This window comes from Lissotriton vulgaris, chromosome 8 (genome assembly GCF_964263255.1).
Source record: "Lissotriton vulgaris chromosome 8, aLisVul1.2, whole genome shotgun sequence".
NCBI classification, from domain to species: Eukaryota; Metazoa; Chordata; class Amphibia; order Caudata; family Salamandridae; genus Lissotriton; species Lissotriton vulgaris.
The window spans coordinates 762,134,581-762,147,609 of NC_141696.1; positions in this window are offsets into that span (position 1 = coordinate 762,134,581).

Consider the following 13,029-nt stretch of genomic DNA (forward strand, 5'->3'; position numbering starts at 1 on the left):
CAGTGTGACAGTGAGTGTAGAGTGACAGTGAGTGTAGAGTGACAGTGAGTGCAGAGTGACAGTGAGTGCAGAGTGACAGTGAGTGTAGAGTGACAGTGAGTGACAGTGAGTGTAGAGTGAGTGGAGAGTGACAGTGAGTGCAGTGGCAGTGAGTGCAGAGTGACAGTGAGTGCGCAGTGAGTGCGAGAGTGACAGTGAGTGCAGAGTGACAGAGAGTGCAGAGTGAGAGTGAGTGCAGAGTGACAGTGAGTGCAGAGTGACAGTGAGTGCCGAGTGACAGTGAGTGCCGAGTGACAGTGAGTGCAGAGTGACAGTGAGTGTAGAGTGACAGTGAGTGTAGAGTGACAGTGAGTGCAGAGTGAAAGTGAGTGCAGAGTGACAGTGAGTGCAGAGTGACAGTGAGTGCAAAGTGACAGAGAGTGCAGAGTGAGAGTGAGTGCAGAGTGACAGTGAGTGCAGAGTGACAGTGAGTGCAGAGTGAGTGCAGAGTGACAGTGAGTGCAGAGTGACAGTGAGTGCCGAGTGACAGTGAGTGCCGAGTGACAGTGAGTGCCAAGTGACAGTGAGTGCAGAGTGAGTGCAGAGTGACAGTGAGTGTAGAGTGACAGTGAGTGCAGAGTGACAGTGAGTGCAGAGTGACAGTGAGTGCAGAGTGACAGTGAGTGACAGTGAGTGCAGAGTGACAGTGAGTGCAGAGTGACAGTGAGTGCAGAGTGACAGTGAGTGACAGTGAGTGCAGAGTGACAGTGAGTGCAGAGTGACAGTGAGTGCAGAGTGACAGTGAGTAACAGTGAGTGTAGAGTGACAGTGAGTGCAGAGTGACAGTGAGTGCAGAGTGACAGTGAGTGTAGAGTGACAGTGAGTGACAGTGAGTGTAGAGTGAGTGCAGAGTGACAGTGAGTGCAGAGTGACAGTGAGTGACAGTGAGTGTAGAGTGACAGTGAGTGCAGAGTGAAAGTGAGTGCGGAGTGACAGTGAGTGCAGAGTGACAGTGGGTGACAGTGAGTGCAGAGTGACAGTGAGTGCAGAGTGACAGTGAGTGCAGAGTGACAGTGAGTGTAGAGTGACAGTGAGTGTAGAGTGACAGTGAGTGCATAGTGCAGAGTAACAATGAGTGCAGAGTGACAGTGAGTGCAGAGTGACAGTGAGTGACAGTGAATGCAGAGTGACAGTGAGTGCAGAGTGACAGTGAGTGCAGAGTGACAGTGAGTGCCAAGTGACAGTGAGTGCAGAGTGAGTGCAGAGTGACAGTGAGTGTAGAGTGACAGTGAGTGTAGAGTGACAGTGAGTGCAGAGTGACAGTGAGTGCAGAGTGACAGTGAGTGCTGAGTGACAGTGAGTGCAGAGTGAGTGCAGAGTGACAGTGAGTGTAGAGTGGCAGTGAGTGCAGAGTGCAGAGTGACAGTGAGTGCAGAGTGACAGTGAGTGACAATGAGTGCAGAGTGACAGTGAGTGCAGAGTGACAGTGAGTGCAGAGTGACAGTGAGTAACAGTGAGTGTAGAGTGACAGTGAGTGCAGAGTGACAGTGAGTGCAGAGTGACAGTGAGTGCTGAGTGAGTGCAGAGTGACCGTGAGTGTAGAGTGACAGTGAGTGTAGAGTGACATTGCGTGCAGAGTGACAGTGAGTGCAGAGTGACAGTGAGTGCAGAGTGACAGTGAGTGACAGTGAGTGCAGAGTGACAGTGAGTGCAGAGTGACAGTGAGTGCAGAGTGACAGTGAGTGTAGAGTGACAGTGAGTGTAGAGCAGAGGTCTTCAAACTTTTGGAAGCCGAGACCCCCCTGTCAACATTTACAGGCGTAAGGACCCCCTCCTGACAAAAATTTCTAAACCTCTAGGCAGGGCTACTGGAATTATGAGGCAGGTGAGTATCAAATTATGCGACAGGCTTGACTAAATTGTGTGAGTAGAAAATTTCAATAATGTTCTGTGATGCTGCGTATTTTGGGATAGCATTGCTTTATTATTTTGAAATTTTTTAAACACAGTAACACTGAGGAAAGATTTCACCCCATCAGTACCAGTTTATAACCAAAATACAGCAATTAACATCAGAAAGATGTCTAGTCAACCTTTGTGAAGGGCCTCCCACTCCGCAGGAATACGCGCTGCCACATTAGAAGCTCACCTGGCCATGGCCGGGAGCAGCAAGTGAGTGTAGAGTGACAGTGAGTGCAGAGTGACAGTGAGTGCAGAGTGACAGTGAGTGCCGAGTGACAGTGAGTGCAGAGTGAGTGCAGAGTGACAGTGAGTGTAGAGTGGCAGTGAGTGCAGAGTGCAGAGTGACAGTGAGTGCAGAGTGACAGTGAGTGACAGTGAGTGCAGAGTGACAGTGGGTGCAGAGTGACAGTGAGTGCAGAGTGACAGTGAGTAACAGTGAGTGTAGAGTGACAGTGAGTGCAGAGTGACAGTGAGTGCAGAGTGACAGTGAGTGCTGAGTGAGTGCAGAGTGACCGTGAGTATAGAGTGACAGTGAGTGTAGAGTGACATTGCGTGCAGAGTGACAGTGAGTGCAGAGTGACAGTGAGTGCAGAGTGACAGTGAGTGACAGTGAGTGCAGAGTGACAGTGAGTGCAGAGTGACAGTGAGTGCAGAGTGACAGTGAGTGTAGAGTGACAGTGAGTGTAGAGCAGAGGTCTTCAAACTTTTGGAAGCCGAGACCCCCCTGTCAACATTTACAGGCGTAAGGACCCCCTCCTGACAAAAATTTCTAAACCTCTAGGCAGGGCTACTGGAATTATGAGGCAGGTGAGTATCAAATTATGCGACAGGCTTGACTAAATTGTGTGAGTAGAAAATTTCAATAATGTTCTGTGATGCTGCGTATTTTGGGATAGCATTGCTTTATTATTTTGACATTTTTTAAACACAGTAACACTGAGGAAAGATTTCACCCCATCAGTACCAGTTTATAACCAAAATACAGCAATTAACATCAGAAAGATGTCTAGTCAACCTTTGTGAAGGGCCTCCCACTCCGCAGGAATACGCGCTGCCACATTAGAAGCTCACCTGGCCATGGCCGGGAGCAGCAAGGGTCCGTTCAAACCCTGGCAGTCTTGTGCAGAGTTAAGCAGTTTACCCATGCCCCTTTCCTCTCACCCCTTCCTTCCATCCCTCTTATCTCCTCTCCCAACCCTGGATCCCTCTCTCACATTGTAGGCAGATGGTTATTAGCCCCAGGACACCTTTTGGTGACAGTAGCGCTCTACAAATGTAAATAATAATAAGCAGAAGCAGGGTATCCACTAGATCTAAACTTCCGGGGGGGTTAACACTCCCAGCAAGGGCTGGCCCTAGCACTGGTCGCACACGGTGCAACAGTCTTTCCACCTTTTCCATGAATTCCCTCACTACTACTCACCAACAATACACCTCATCACTCTATAGCACCTGTCTGACAAAATACTAATAGTTTACTCACACTCACTTCTGTGATGTGAATGGTACATCTTCTGTGTACCAGGTACTTTAACCTTCTGCACTGTGTGGGTGACAAGAGTACCCATGCGACTGCACGGAGAGCAAAGCAACAGTGTGAGAGTAGGGTAAAAGGAGTGACTACAGGTTGAGTGAGGTGACCATATGAATTTGGGTTCGGCTGTAAATGCAGAGTGGGACAAATTAATGCATGGTTAGTGATGGCCTTGTTTGAGTGAGCTACAGATTGAGCAGTGAGGGGGGGACAGGTGAGTGAAGTGTCACATGAGTGCAGGATGAGAAGTGTGCTCGTGTGACTGCAGGGTGAGGTACAGAGTGAACAATGCAAGCACTTTTTTAGTGCAGAGTCATCACTGTGAGAGCAGGGTGAGCGGGTGAATGTTGTGAGTGCCTGGTGATCAGTGTGAGTGCATTGTGATCACTGAGTGCATTATAATCACTGTGAGTGCAGGGTGAGCGGAGGAAGGTTGTGGGTGCATGGTGATCAGTGTGAGTGCATGGTGATCAGTGTGAGTGCATGGTGATCAGTGTGAGTGCATGGTGATCAGTGTGAATGCAGGGTGAGTGGGTGAATGGTGTGAGTGCATTGTGATCAGTGTAAGTGCATTGTAATCAGTGTAAGTGCATTGTAATCAGTGTGAGTGCATTATGATCAGTGTGAGTGCATTGTGATCAGTGTGAGTGCATTGTGATCGCTGTGAGTGTATTGTGATCGCTGTGAGTGCAGTGTGAGCGGGTGAATGGTGTGAGTGCATTGTGATCAGTGTGAGTGCATTGTGATCACTGTGAATGCAGGGTGAGCAGGTGAATGGTGTGAGTGCATTGTGATCAGTGTGAGTGAATTGTGATCGCTGTGAGTGCAGGGTGAGCGGGTGAATGGTGTGAGTGCATTGTGATCAGTGTGAGTGCATTGTGATCACTGTGAATGCAGGGTGAGAAGGTGAATGGTGTGAGTGCATTGTGATCAGTGTGAGTGAATTGTGATCGCTGTGAGTGCAGGGTGAGCGGGTGAATGGTGTAAGTGCATGGTGATCAGTGTGAGTGCATGGTGATCAGTGTGAGTGCACGTTGATCATTGTGAGTGCACGTTGATCATTGTGAGTGCACGGTGATCAGTGTGGGTGCACGGTGATCGGGGTGAGTGCACGGTGATCAGTGTGAGTGCACGGTGATCGGGGTGAGTGCACATTGATCAGTGTGAGTGCACGGTGATCAGTGTGAGTGCACGGTGATCAGGGTGAGTGGGTGAATAGTGTGAGTGCATGGTGATCAGTGTGAGTGCATGGTGATCAGTGTGAGTGCATAGTGATCAGTGTGAGTGCATGGTGATCAGTGTGAGTGCATTGTGAACCGTGTGAGTGCATTGTGATGAGTGCATTGTGATCAGTGTGAGTGCATTGTGATCAGTGTGAGTGCATTGTGATCAGTGTGAGTGCATTGTGATCGCTGTGAGTGCATTGTGATCGCTGTGAGTGCATTGTGATCGCTGTGAGTGCAGGGTGAGCGGGTGAATGGTGTGAGTGCATTGTGATCAGTGTGAGTGCACGGTGATCAGGGTGAGTGGGTGAATAGTGTGAGTGCATTGTGATCAGTGTGAGTGCATGGTGATCAGTGTGAGTGCATGGTGATCAGTGTGAGTGCATGGTGATCAGTGTGAGTGCATTGTGATCAGTGTGAGGGCAGTGTGATCAGTGTGAGGGCATTGTGATCACTGTGCGTGCATGGCGATCGCTGTGAGTGCATGGCGATCGCTGTGAGTGCATGGCGATCGCTGTGAGTGCATGGCGATCGTTGTGAGCGCATTGTGATCAGTGTGAGGGCATTGTGATCACTGTGCGTGCATGGCGATCGCGGTGAGTGCATGGCGATCGCTGTGAGTGCATGGCGATCGCTGTGAGTGCATGGCGATCGCTGTGAGTGCATGGCGATCGCTGTGAGTGCATGGCGATCGTTGTGAGTGCATTGTGATCAGTGCGAGTGCATTGTGATCGCTGCGAGTGCAGGGTGAGCGTGAAAGTGAAGGCGAGAATGAGAATTGAGTTGTCTGAAAGCAGTGTGCATTCCCGGAAACTTGAAGTGTAAGGTTTCAGATATAAGTTAAACTATTGCTATAATGGCATTAATCACGGATTGATGGTGGAGGAAATAAATAATGTGCTGATCCTGCAACAAACTTTCAGTCTAATGATTAGGGTTACCAGCTCATTATTTTGATGGCCCAGAAATAAGCAGTCAGCTAAAGCTGTATTTTTAGCACTTACCTGTGAATACTTAGAACAGCAAATATAAATAGAAAGCACTTTTAATTGTGTCACTTTTAATTGTGTTCTGGGGCTGCATCAATGATCCATGACTGAAAATTAAAGAGAACAAAGACAAAAAAGTCACATAACTAATTAATTTACTTATTTATAACTATTTAGTGTCAAGAGCAGGCATTTTTCTTTTGGCAACCCAACTTTATATTCCTTTTCATTAAATGCATTCTCACACTACAGCAAGAAGTGTAAAAATACAAATGTAAGGAATAGGCAGAGTGGGGGCCCAGGGGGTACTGGAACCATAAAAAACATTAAGCCTCTGTAACCAGTTTACAAAGGCATGGAAAGATGCTAATGGTCTTTAAAGACCTGTGAAAAACTTGCCGGAGATAAGACTCCAGACACTGCCCAGCCGAGCCCCCAGCAGCTCGAGTTTCACTGCAGCAGCCCGGGCTGAGACAGAGAGGACGGGGGAAGAGGGGGGCTGAAGCCCTGGAGGGCAGACTGACTGTGAATGCGCGACCCCCTTCACACCACTCCACGCCCCCCCTGGGGGTCGCGCCCCACAGTTTGAAGACCCCTGGTGTAGAGTGACAGTGAGTGCATAGTGCAGAGTGACAATGAGTGCAGAGTGACAGTGAGTGCAGAGTGACAGTGAGTGACAGTGAATGCAGAGTGACAATGAGTGCAGAGTGACAGTGAGTGACAGTGAGTGTAGAGTGACAGTGAGTGCAGAGTGACAGTGAGTGCCGAGTGACAGTGAGTGCAGAGTGAGTGCAGAGTGACAGTGAGTGTAGAGTGACAGTGAGTGTAGAGTGACAGTGAGTGCAGAGTGACAGTGAGTGTAGAGTGACAGTGAGTGCAGAGTGACAGTGAGTGCAGAGTGACAGTGAGTGCAGAGTGACAGTGAGTGCAGAGTGACAGTGAGTGCAGAGTGACAGTGAGTGACCGTGAGTGTAGAGTGACAGTGAGTGCAGAGTGACAGTGAGTGCCGAGTGACAGTGAGTGCAGAGTGACAGTGAGTGCAGAGTGACAGTGAGTGCAGAGTGACAGTGAGTGACCGTGAGTGTAGAGTGACAGTGAGTGCAGAGTGACAGTGAGTGCCGAGTGACAGTGAGTGCAGAGTGACAGTGAGTGACAGTGAGTGCAGAGTGACAGTGAGTGCAGAGTGACAGTGAGTGACAGTGAGTGCAGAGTGACAGTGAGTGCAGAGTGACAGTGAGTGCAGAGTGACAGTGAGTGACAGTAAGTGTAGAGTGACAGTGAGTGCAGAGTGACAGTGAGTGCAGAGTGACAGTGAGTGCCGAGTGACAGTGAGTGCAGAGTGAGTGCAGAGTGACAGTGAGTGTAGAGTGACACTGAGTGTAGAGTGACAGTGAGAGAGAGAAAGAGAGAGAAAGACTCTGTTTATTTAAACCTTAGTCTTTAAAACCAAATCGAATAAAATTCAGGATATTATACATAATTAGTTATTAGTAAAACAGTGTACAGCTTTTGTTAAAATCTTTAACAAGGTATAAAACATACAGAACATTCTACTTAAAATCCGAATCATCTTTGACTTTTAAAGTCAGGGCTGTTCCATATCTTCAGCAGTCCACCATTGCTTTAAGGAGATTAAACGGTATTAAAACCCATTGGACTTGGCCTGCCTAAGTTACTTTTCTTCTTTTATTGTATACAGGGTAACAGGGGTTTCTCACTACACTTCTTTGAGCTTTCCCCTGACCATTTGATTGATTTCTTTCAGGTAATAACCCAGCGCTAAAGCTATTTGTAGATATTCCATTCTTAGCACTAAATTGATTGCTTGGGCTCTCGCTCTTGTGTTATTTTTTCTGAATATGGGTCGCAGAATCCGTTTTCTCACTTCAACATACCTAAGACAGTCAAGAAGAATTTGCATTATCTCACACTTAGACCCCATACCGCACTTGCAAAAACCATCTGGGTACATCATTTCTGCCATGACGTTCTCCTCCACTCGCCAGGGGATAATGCCAATTCTCATTTTTAAAATATCCCACCTAAATCCATAGTTCGGGAGTGCTTCTAGGTATGGATATCCTATATCGGTTTCCCACACTTCTATCATGTTTTCTACCGATTTTGTATTTCTTAGATAACCTAGGTCCTGTGACCTTGAGTGCTCCCTTCCTTTTTGTCTAAGTGTCTCTTTTGTAAAGACTGCTTCTAAGGGGTTTTGGGTTGTACCTACATCTAGGCAACAAATTGTCTCTTTTATCTTCTTTTTTGCCTCAGCTGTCCATCTTAGATTGCTATGTTGTATTTCCCCACTACACCAGTGTGACACCTTTTGCGCTTCCTCTAGAGATTGCCGTTTCCAAAATCTAGCCACAGCCATTCTGGTCTGGGTATTCCACCCTATCAGTCCTGTTTCGAGTCTAATTGCCTGTAACATGGCTGACTTTGGCAAGGACAGTAGCGTTTTTACCGCTTTACCTTCCTCCCGATTCCAATCCCCTTTACCACTAAGGAATAGGACCTCTGCCCCTTATAATACTTGTGGGGGGACAATGGCTGAGAAAGCTTTTATCATGGGTTTATGTGACATATCTCCGTAGGTTTTATTAAATGTTTTCAAACCACAAATAGAGGAAGAAGCGTTTGCATTTTGGTTTTCTACATGTTTGTTCCATTTTAAGGATGATTCGAACCATAGGCCCACATATTTATATTCTTTTACTGTTTCTAATTTAGTTGTATCTAGATACCAGTAAAAGCTCTTTGGCTTTTTACCAAAGCACATAACCTTTGTTTTGTCCATATTTACTATTAGCAGTTTACTCTTGCAGTATTCGTTAAAAGCATTTAATTTCCTCTGTAGCCCCAGCTGTGTCTGGTCAGTGATAACGAGAAAATCTGCATACAATAAGCATGATACTTTCTTACCACTCATTCTGGGGCTAGCACTCTTCTCCACCTCCAATTCTACCGGCAAGTCTGCTAGGAAGATTGAAAAGAGTAGAGGAGCTAACATGCAGCCCTGTCGGAGTCCATTGTCTATTGCTATTTTCCTTGTGAGTGCCCCCTGTGTATCTTTTTCTACTTTGGCCCAGTTTCCTCTATGTAATTCTTTCAATATTGCTAATAGGTCAGTTGGGATATTATATTTAATCAGGCACTCCCAAAGTTTCCCGCGATCCACTGAGTCAAAGGCTGCCCGGAAGTCGACAAAACAACAAAACAAGTTTCCCCTTTGCTCTATCGACTTCCGGGCCAGCGCCCAAGGGGCATGACAGTGGTTCATTGTGGAATGGCCTTCCTTAAATCCTCCCTGTTCCTCTGGGATAATTAGATTTGTCTCTACCCAGTTTTTTAATTTGCCTAGTACTATTTTGGCGAAGATCTTCTCCCCAATGTCAAGTAAATTGATTAGCCTATAGTTTTTAGGACTATGCATATCCCCTTTCTTATGTATGGGCCGTATTATGGCCCCTTTCCAGGTATCGGGGAATCTCCCGGTTTCTAGGATTATTTGAAACATGTCCGCGAAAATTTTTGCCCACCAGTCTGGTTGTGTTTTGATTATCAGTGCCGGGGGGTTATCAGGGCCTGCTGCTCTCGTAAGGTTTAGACTCTTTATTGTTTTCTAACCTCATCGACAGAAAACTCAGGTTTCATACCTACTACCAGACCGCTCCAATCTGTGTACAGGTTCTCTTCCTGATCTGTTTTTGCGCTATACAGGTCCTGTAAATATTCCTCCCAGGCCGCCTCCTCAACAATGCAGTTCATTGCCCCTTTGTGGCCTTCTGCTGCTGAATTCACTAGTTGCCAGAACTGGCGTAGGTTCCTTGTTTGAATCGTCTCTAGAAGTTTTACCCAACATCCTTCTTTAAATTCTCTTTTTACCCTCCTTGTTAACATGTTATACTCTCTTTTTAGGGCCACTAAGTCCTTTCCACTGGCCTGATTCCCATTTCGGGCAAACCGGCGGGCCATTCTCCTGACTTCTCTTTTCTTCTCCAGACATTCCTTTGTAAACCAGCCTGTTAGTTTACCTATTTTTCTATTACTTACTTTGGTTTTGTTATTTCCCCCATTACCATCTCTTAATCCTTTGCAGAGTATTTGGACAACCTCCTCGATTTTCCTTACATACCAGTCAAGGGTTTGTCCACTTACTATCTGTAGATCTAGATTTTGTTGCAACCTTATTAGTCTTGAGATGTATTCATCCGTTAGTTTAGTTGTACGGCATCTAGGGTAGTCCATCTGTTGCTCTAACACTTGAGGGCGGGGTTCTACCTATACTACTGGAAACTCTAGGGATAGCACATTATGGTCACTCCCTTCTCTATTTGTGATGCTAAACCCCGAGACTAAGTGGAAATTCCAGGGTGCCAGAAAAACATAGTCAATAGGGCAACTCTGCGTACCCAATTTAAATGTTCTCTTGGCCGGACAGCCTTGGGGGCCCCTTCCGTTTAGGCAGAAGAGATTTTTAGCTCCTAGGAAGTTAGCCAACTGTGTGTCCTTTGCACCTAGTAAACATTTGGGGAATATTGCCTGCGGTATGTCATATGCCTCTAGTATTTCTCGGAAACAGCAATCTACATTCTTTGTGTGTAATTTGTGGTTAAAATCTCCAAGAAGCAAAATAATGTCCTCGCAGTACTTTTCACATAGAGAAACCAAATCCTCTTTAAAAATAGCCATTTCCTCCACATATTGCTCCATAGGGCCCATTGGATGTACACATTTATAATCAGTATTGTATCAAGATTTATGCTTTCTGATAACATTATTCTACAAACCAGCAGCCATTTGCATCTTACGGTTATTTCCACTACTTTTTTCATATTTCTTGTAGACACTAGGGTCATTAATCCACCTACAGGACGCCCAAATCTATTCTTCTTTGCAGGTCGAATTAACTGGTAGAAACCATCGAAAATTAGTGTCTTGCCACATAACCAGGTCTCCTGGATACACATAATTTCTACGTTTTCTCCAAGTTCATTTACATTTTTTTGTTTTTCATCAGCTCCTAGCCCATTTATGTTCCAGGGGGCCAGTCTTATGCTATGTGGCATACCTTTTTCCTATTCAATGTCCTCTAACCAACCTTCCTCCCCCTGTTCTTCCTCGAATTTCTGTGATGGGCCTGCCTGACCTAACTCCTTGCTCCAGTTCCCCAACCACTGGTCGATATTTGAGCTATTTGCTGTTATTTTTATGTTTCCTGGCATCTCGCCATTCTCAACCTCGTACTCACATTACTTGACCTGTCTCTTTCCTAGACCTGCGTGGCATTTAAGGAAGTGTTGACCCTGCCCTTTCTTCTCGCCTATGTCTACCAATACTTCGTTCTCCTCTAACAGTCTTATTCCCTCCTTCTGTAACTCAGTTGCTGCTTTCTTAACCGTCTCTATTACCAGGTTGGAGTACAGTGTAACTTTTGTAATCTCTTTCCCTTCTCTGACCTGACTGAACCCCACTCCCCTTAGGTCGTTTGTTCCAATTGCTTTGAGGTTCTGACATTTTGCAAAACCTTGCAGCAGTTGTGACCTATTTAGGGGCGGCCTCTTTCCAAGATTCTTCCCCCCTTTTCTTATTGGGATTTGTTCGAAGTATAACTCCATATTCCCGTTATTCTCTTTTCTTACCCTAGATAGAGGGGAGATTACTTTCATATTAGCTTTTCCTACTTTTTCATACAAACTACCAGGTCTAATCTCCCTTGTGACCCAGGTCTGCAGATTTCCTCCCAATGGCCTCGTGGTCACTTTGGGCACAGCTAGGGGGTTATTTCTATCTAGGTTCTTTTGTGAGTTCGAGCTCTTGAGACAGGGCGTCGCATTTAGCTGCCCTTTTGCTTTTTTTTAATTTTTTTGTGTACTACTATAGTGTGCAGATCCTTTTGTGACTCTTCCCTGTGTACCTCCTACTTTTACCCACCCCGTTTCCTTAACCATTGTTTGTTTCCTTTTACTAACGATTTTTTTACCTACACCCCTTGCACTTTTGGTTACATTTCTTCTATGCCCACATCTATTATGCTCTGCTCTCCTTATTACCCTCATAGGCCATTTTGATATATATACTTGATGGCTCTCCTTGAGGAGGTTATCGGTTTGTAGCTGACTTTTCCCCTGCATATCTCTTTCTGGCATTGGCGTTTTGTTTACAATCTTTGGCCAAAGCTCCTTCCCTAAGGGCGGTTCATTGCTTTCCTCCTGTATCTGTATTGATGACTCATGATCGGGGATTTGTCTTACCATTGCTGGCATGAGAGTCCTTATCCCCTGCAAATCCCCCTCTATTTTGCCTAAGTAAACAGTTTGATTTTTTAACACCGTATTATTAGATAGGGTTACTTCTAGTAGACCTTGTAGGGTCTTTTGGAGAATCAGCATTAGATCCAACATAGATACCGCAGACATTGATGATAAGTCCCGATTTAGATCTGGATTTAGCTCTGGAGTTATATTTAGTTCGTCTGCTTGCTTCAAGCTGTTATCTAGGGTTCCCAGCAGACTTTTAAAGTCCTTTCTTTTCTGGCTTGTCCTGCTGCTGCTCAGGGAAATTTCTGATACTCACTCCTTCCCTTCCGAGGGGATTGGGCTGTCCTGTTGAATCAGGCTATCTAGGGGGTCTCTCTCCAAGTCGTATGAGAAGAGTAGCTGTGGTGATGATGACAACCGTGGCGATGGTAGGCCCCCCTGATCCAGTAATAGCTGTAGAGAGTGGTTGACCATATTATGTGAGTCAGTACTATGCACCTCCACCGGTAGGGAGGTACTTCCTTTCTCGCCCATATCGGAGTTCCCATTTATGGAAGCTAATTTACTTATAGTTTTTCCGTGGGTTAGGTTTTGGTCATGCACTTGTGCCGATGTGACAACTTTTTTAAAATGTCTCCCCACAAAATCCTTCATTGCTGTGGCTCTGCCTGGAGGGTCAACCACAGCTTTGGTCTTCTTTAGCGCCTTTCTTTTCCCTTTAACTGGGGACAGGTCTAAACTCCCACTGTTCCCTTCCAGGGAGCCCGCATTAATGTGTTTGCCACCTTCATTTTTGTCTGTAAGTTTTGTTCTGCCACTTTTTTACCTTTTTTTGCAACCATCTTGGCGATTTCCCCTGATGCTAATGTTACTCTTGGGGCTAGTGACTCTTTCTCTTTGTGTGGGATAGGAGGGGAAGTATTTTTAGTAGTATAGTTTAATCCACTGCTGATATTGCCTGAGTCGAGCAAGTCTTGTTACTTTGGCTCTTCGTATACACAGAAACAGGCCTCAGTGGGGTGCCAGTTCAACCTCCGAATTGTTGCCGAATTGTTGTTTTAAAAACCCCCAAGCAC